At 36.6% G+C, this 5,951-nt stretch overlaps 1 long non-coding RNA gene across 2 annotated transcripts; it reads right to left on the minus strand.

Moving 5' to 3' along the window:
* Nucleotides 1–929: 929 nt before the first annotated feature.
* On the minus strand, nucleotides 930–2,140 carry LOC127128019 (uncharacterized). Of its 2 annotated transcripts, XR_007805621.1 has the most exons (4): nucleotides 2,111–2,140; nucleotides 1,821–2,024; nucleotides 1,487–1,702; nucleotides 930–1,348 (listed from the first exon to the last, which is right to left on the minus strand). It is a non-coding gene; the product is annotated as an uncharacterized LOC127128019 (long non-coding RNA). The 2 variants fall into 2 exon arrangements; XR_007805620.1 differs by lacking the exon at nucleotides 930–1,348 and having other exon boundaries at nucleotides 1,355–1,702.
* Nucleotides 2,141–5,951: the final 3,811 nt, after the last annotated feature.

Consider the following 5,951-nt stretch of genomic DNA (forward strand, 5'->3'; position numbering starts at 1 on the left):
TCTTACCACCTGTCTGTCTTCCTGTGGACCACCAGCATTCCCCATAGTTTTGTCTGTCTAAGTAGCATCTCCTGTTAAGGGTCCACTATATCCCTAGCAGATAAAAAAAATCACAAAAAAGGAGAATCATGCATCCACGCATATCATGTCATGCATATCATATCATATCACATCATGTCGTAGGGATTCAGGATCAAAATCCGGGTCTTCTTAGTATTTAACCATCTCCCACTATGATCATATGAAGAGTGTCCTGCTTCATATTCTCTAGTTGAAGATACTTAAATAGGGGCAACTGTCATACCCCGATTTTGACCCTGAATTTTTCGATTTTTTCATTTTTGTTTGGCACTTGGCCTAAGGTTCGCTTGCATACATTAATCCCCAAATCCATATTTTTGTTACACATTGGTCATTGTCTAGGCCTTTTTGATCATGGTGCTTTTGATTATAAAATGGAGTTTAATTATTTGACTTTTTAATTTTCAATTTGATTTTAATTTCAAATTAAGTTTAATTCCAAATTTCAATTTAATCTTAATTGTTTATTTTACTAATGATTCAAACTCTAATCGATTTTAATTTTCAAATAAATGTTAGAACTGATATCAAAGTAATTTTAACAAATTATAGATTAATTTGATGTTAATTTGTTTTTTTACTAATTTTTTTTATTATTATTTAAATTGATATTTAAATTAGTTTTGGATTATTTCTAAAATTCCATTTTATAATCAAACACGATCCATTTCCCATCCATAATGCATTTCAAATCAAAATAGTACATACACTCATTTCATATTATTCGATAATATTTAACTTTCAAACATTTCCAAACTCATTTTCATACATACATACCATGTCCATTTAACATTCAAGCATAACAATGCATCACGTTCATATCCTACAATACGAGCTAGCAGTAGTTGAACCAACAATTCATTGCAGTTCATATCATATGGGAACCATTTTGCTTCTTTCAACTTACAGGAAAGTTCATTCAGTCATTACTATTTTCAACAAGACTCTGGGTGTTGCTCCTTGTCACAAGATTGGTTGATGCAGCTAGTGGCATTGACGTTCTTATACCAGACCTGCCCCTGACTTGGAATTCCAATGACATATTTGAGCTGACAAATTGTGATGTTATTATGGATGGCATTGACGGACTTGTGGATCAATGGGAATTTAGTGAATCATTATCATGCAGAATGATCTTTAGTTGTCTCCAAGTATCTCACAAATTTCCTCCACAAGAAAAAGCATCCTAATAATGTGAGGTCCGACAAGTCAAGTTTTTTTGTTGAAGCTACAATTTTGCCTTACATTTTGTTGTTTGACGGGAAGCCTGGAGTTTCATGTCCATGTGATGTTTATGGGGACAAAACAATAGAATTTTCAAAATATTGTTTCAATGGTAATAATGAAGAGCAAGTTTCCGTTAAGAAAAAAAAAGAAAAAAACTTATTAAGAAATCAGCAAATACATCAAAGGACGAGTTTCACACTTCTGTCTACGAGCTGAATGCCTGCTCTAATTCCTTTAGAGAATCGAAAGAGAACAGAAATTGTGACGATTCGAGTTCTCTTGATATATCTTGTATGGTTACTTGTAGAGGCCTTAAAAACGAGAACGTGGTATCCCCGGCTCTGTTGCGCTCTACATCACCCAGGAAAGATACGCGGTTTAATTCAAAACCTACCTGCACAAAAAAAGATGTTTTGGTTGAGTTCTCATCTGATAGATTTTTTAAGTATCAGTTTGTTGCAAATTGGTAGTTATTATATCACGGAACATAATGCAAAAGATTGCTTCAGTACCACAAATGATGCTGAGTTTGGTAGCAGAGGCACTGCTGAATTTGTTATTGATTATGGAAAACATATCTGGAGCTGCTATCAAAACTACCTGCAAAATTTCCATGACAGAAAAAACATAGCATAACAGCAGCAAGCCAAATGGAATCACTCAAATTACCGTAAGTGAATGTCGGCATTGTCATTACAGCAAGCACAACTGTGACCCTGCAATATCACAACAATCCATATTTTGGTTACAAAGGCCACAACAGAAAATTGGAAAGAACATGACAGCATCGAAAAAAACTCACCGTAACCGCTGATAATCATTTGGCTCCCCACAACAGAAACTTCAGCAACAACTTGTAAACAAAGCCCGTGTTCGAGAAATTGAAGAAGGTTGGGGTGACAGTGTTGGGATCTGTTGAAGAAATTCAAACCAAAATATTAAAGAGACAGGAGGCTGCAGCAAAACGCGAGAAAGCCATGGCATATGCTCTAGCTCATCAACGGCAGTGCAGAATCTAAATCCTCAAGTGGAAATACAACTGTATTGAATGAAATCACAGCTAAGTACAATGTCACCTGTATTATCCCAGCCATTGGAACTTGAGGGCAAAACCGACAAACTGCAAATTTGGGATACGGCTGGACAGAGCGATATAACTCCCTCAACAGCTCCAACAAAGAATTTTCCACTGAACGGAATGCTTACAATCACATATTCCCTCCTCTAACAAACTCTCTATTAACTCTCCATAAATCCCTCAACCCATTACAAAATTTCCAACAGAATAACACCCTCACACTCACCTTTCACTTCATCAACAACTCCTCAATCCACACTTAACCGATCACACCAGCCATAACCTGCAAAAATTAATCACATTGGTCAAAACCGCACATCAACAAGAAAGCCAGAGATCTGTTGTACAAGGATTATCACAGTGACAAGAAGTTCACTATCAGCACTTACTCACCTACTGGAGTTGCTATAACATCCTCAGGGACAAAGAAGGGTGAACTGTTTTTGGGTGATGTTAATACCCAGTTGAAGAACAAAAACATCACTACGGATATCAAAGTTGACACAAATTCTAATCTTTTCACAACTATCACTGTCACTCATACCTGCTTCATATGTCACGGATCCAATGCAAAGGAAGAACAGTGCTGTATTAGTTCTGGACATCCTATAAGAGAGAATTATGAATTCCCATAAAAACTGTTAGATACCTTAATCTTTGAAGCAGTTCAGGAGTTGGATATCTCCAAGTGTCAAAGACTGCTTATTGAACATGCTGTTGATTACCTCAACCAATTCATCTGCTCGTTGGTACCGCAGGGAGGTTACCGGCATGCTTTTGATTTCGTTTAGATTTCCCTCACCTCCAATCTTCACTGCGCATGCTCCAGTTACAGTTGAGGAACAGCGGTTGCAAAAAAAAGCGACTAACAAAGAGTATCCATGGGAGGATCTACTGAAGCGGATTCAAGCTACCAAAAACGAATGGCACCGAAGTTGTTTCCTTATCATTTGGCAGAGTATGTTTGCCGTATAATGAAGGTGTCTCCTTTCAGATATTATTGTGATATTGATTTTTGAAGCCATGAGAAACGAGCAACCTTATGACGGCATTCCAAATTTTAGTGCAGCAGATGCTTTAAGACCTGCAGGAATTGGGAGAAATGAATTTGTTGATATAATAAAAAGTGCAGATCTAAGAAGATCATGTGGAAACTAAACAAATCAATTGCAAAAGAACTCTTGCCTACACAACCTGTAGATTTTCCTATTGAACCTTGGTGGGGAATTTGTCTGGTGAACTTTACCTTGGAAGAATTTAAGAAACTCTCTGAGGAGGAGGTTGCCGCTATAGGCAAAATACTGTATCCCGAGGATCGGTTTAAAATTTCAAGGCTTGAAGGTTTTGTGTCCAACAGGGAGCAGTCTTGTGAAGATCCTATTGAAGAGTTGCTGTATGCAGTTTTTGTTGTTTCAAATGAAAATACATCTGTTGCGGAGTTGGCAACAACCCTACAGGCTGACTTATCACAACTGCAGGCTGCTGCATCATTGGAGGATGCAATCATGATATGAGGAAGAAACTTGCACATTGCCTAGCACTGCTTCCAAAATTAAAAGGGGATATCTCTAATGAACATCCAGCTTCTGCAGACAATGGTGGTTTGACCAAGTTAGTGAGAAATTCTGCTGATGCTAGCGGCAATGTCTTAATTAAGTGTAGTTCTGGAAGTGTTGCACCTGGCCAACAACTCACCGTGTCAAATCCTGTGAGAACAAGTGCTAAGCAAACTGCCGTTGGCACCCTGGAAGATGCCGCAAGACTAAAAGAAAGTGCAGTTTACTATAAGAATTCTGGATTTGGTTTTGAAAGCAATGAGACCTATTTTCACGCTGGTTTGAAGTTTTTGCACGGAGGATCTCTCTTAAAAAGTTGTCAAAGATTAGTCAAGAAGCTGTTTTATCCACTGACTTGAAGAAATCTGAGGGAACTTCAATTACTTTGAAGAAGCTTTTACTCCAAATTTCACTGCAGTAACACAAAATAATTACTAAGTGATAAAATTCGAAGTTCCCAAATTGGAATAGAGACAAATTGCAAAGAGAAAGTATACGTCTATTCACCTTTTTTCGAACTTAACAATAAACAGGCTAAACTCGTTTCTGAGCAGCAAAAGCGATTCTGGAAACTTTCTCCTTTCGAACCTTTGAGCATCAAACCGAAACCCTAAGCTGCAAAGATAAATAGGAAAACGAGTTTGTGAGATAGAGGGAGAGATTTTGAAAACGAAACCCTAATACTCGGAGGCGGCCGCGATTTCGAAGGTACAAAACCTAATTCCAAAAGCAAAGAAAATCAGGGGCAGAGGCGAGAGAAGAGGATTCGAGGTTTACCTGAGTCACTGCCGTCGCCGGAAGTAAGTCTTCGGTTGGTTTTTTTTTTCCTTGTACTTTTGGTCTTAGCTCGCCGTGGATCGTGAGATTGTGAGAGCGATTTGTTTGAGGTTGAGGGTTAGGGACGCTCGTGAGAGGGGTGAGAGATTGAGGGAGCATTGTGAGATTGAGAGAGAGAGCGGCGGATAAGAGATAGAGAGAGCATTTGAGGTTGCGTTTTTGTTAGAACGAGTCTGTGCTTTTTTCTTAGTGTTTTTTTTATTTATTCCATACAGAATAAGTCATTTTTAAAACTATTAATTTATGATTAGGTTTCCTAGGTTCAGTCAATAAATATTTTCCATTTCCCATTTTATTCTCTTTTTGAAGAAACCAACGGCCAGGGGTTGGGATTAATTAGGGTACTCTACAGTTTTTTATTATTTAGTTTTTTCATTTTAATTCTTTTTTAGTTTATCTTATTTTATATATTTAAGTTAGTATTAAAATATCAGTTAGTTAGTAAGTGGTCTGGTGGAGGGGAGTGGCTTCTAGATCTTTAGTTTAGTGGGTTTGATACTCCTAGGCGTAGTTTTTCTTTCTTTTAATATTTTCTTTCATATTTATGCTTTATTATTTATATTTCTTTTTTTTATTATTGTTTAATAATATAGATTTGTTTTTTCTTTTAATTGCATCATGCATTCGAAACCATTTTTTTAACTTATAAAAATCATATTTTCTCGATTTAATATCGAGCCCATTTTCCACACCCTTGTAAGTCGATTGCTTTTTAAGCATCGCCATCAACCTCACATAGCTTACTCTTGGGCTTTATTACAATGAGCCGGTTCTCTTGCACTTACACTCATGCATTATTTGTTGTTTGGACCCGATTTAATTATTTCATGATTTTGAATCCCTATTTGACAAAATGTACCCCACTCCCCCGATGTGTAATAATTTTGTACTATTTTATTTCTTTATTGCTTGGTTGTTTAGTTAATACTAACACAAGAATAAAATAAACAATTTCAAAAATACAAAAATATGACTCGATTCAACGTCGAGCTTTTTCTCAATAAACGAATCAATTCCTTTCTCTCTCCTATTCTTAATCCATGCCAACATCTCAAACTTCATCAAACGCTTGATTCAAGGTCAAGCCATTTTTCCTGATAAAAACTCAAAAAAAATATATTAATTCATAGTCAAGACTTTTTCAATAAAGATGGAAGTGGAACGTGGTGTAT

The sequence above is a fragment of the Lathyrus oleraceus genome, chromosome 3 (genome assembly GCF_024323335.1).
Source record: "Lathyrus oleraceus cultivar Zhongwan6 chromosome 3, CAAS_Psat_ZW6_1.0, whole genome shotgun sequence".
Lineage (NCBI taxonomy): Eukaryota > Viridiplantae > Streptophyta > Magnoliopsida > Fabales > Fabaceae > Lathyrus > Lathyrus oleraceus.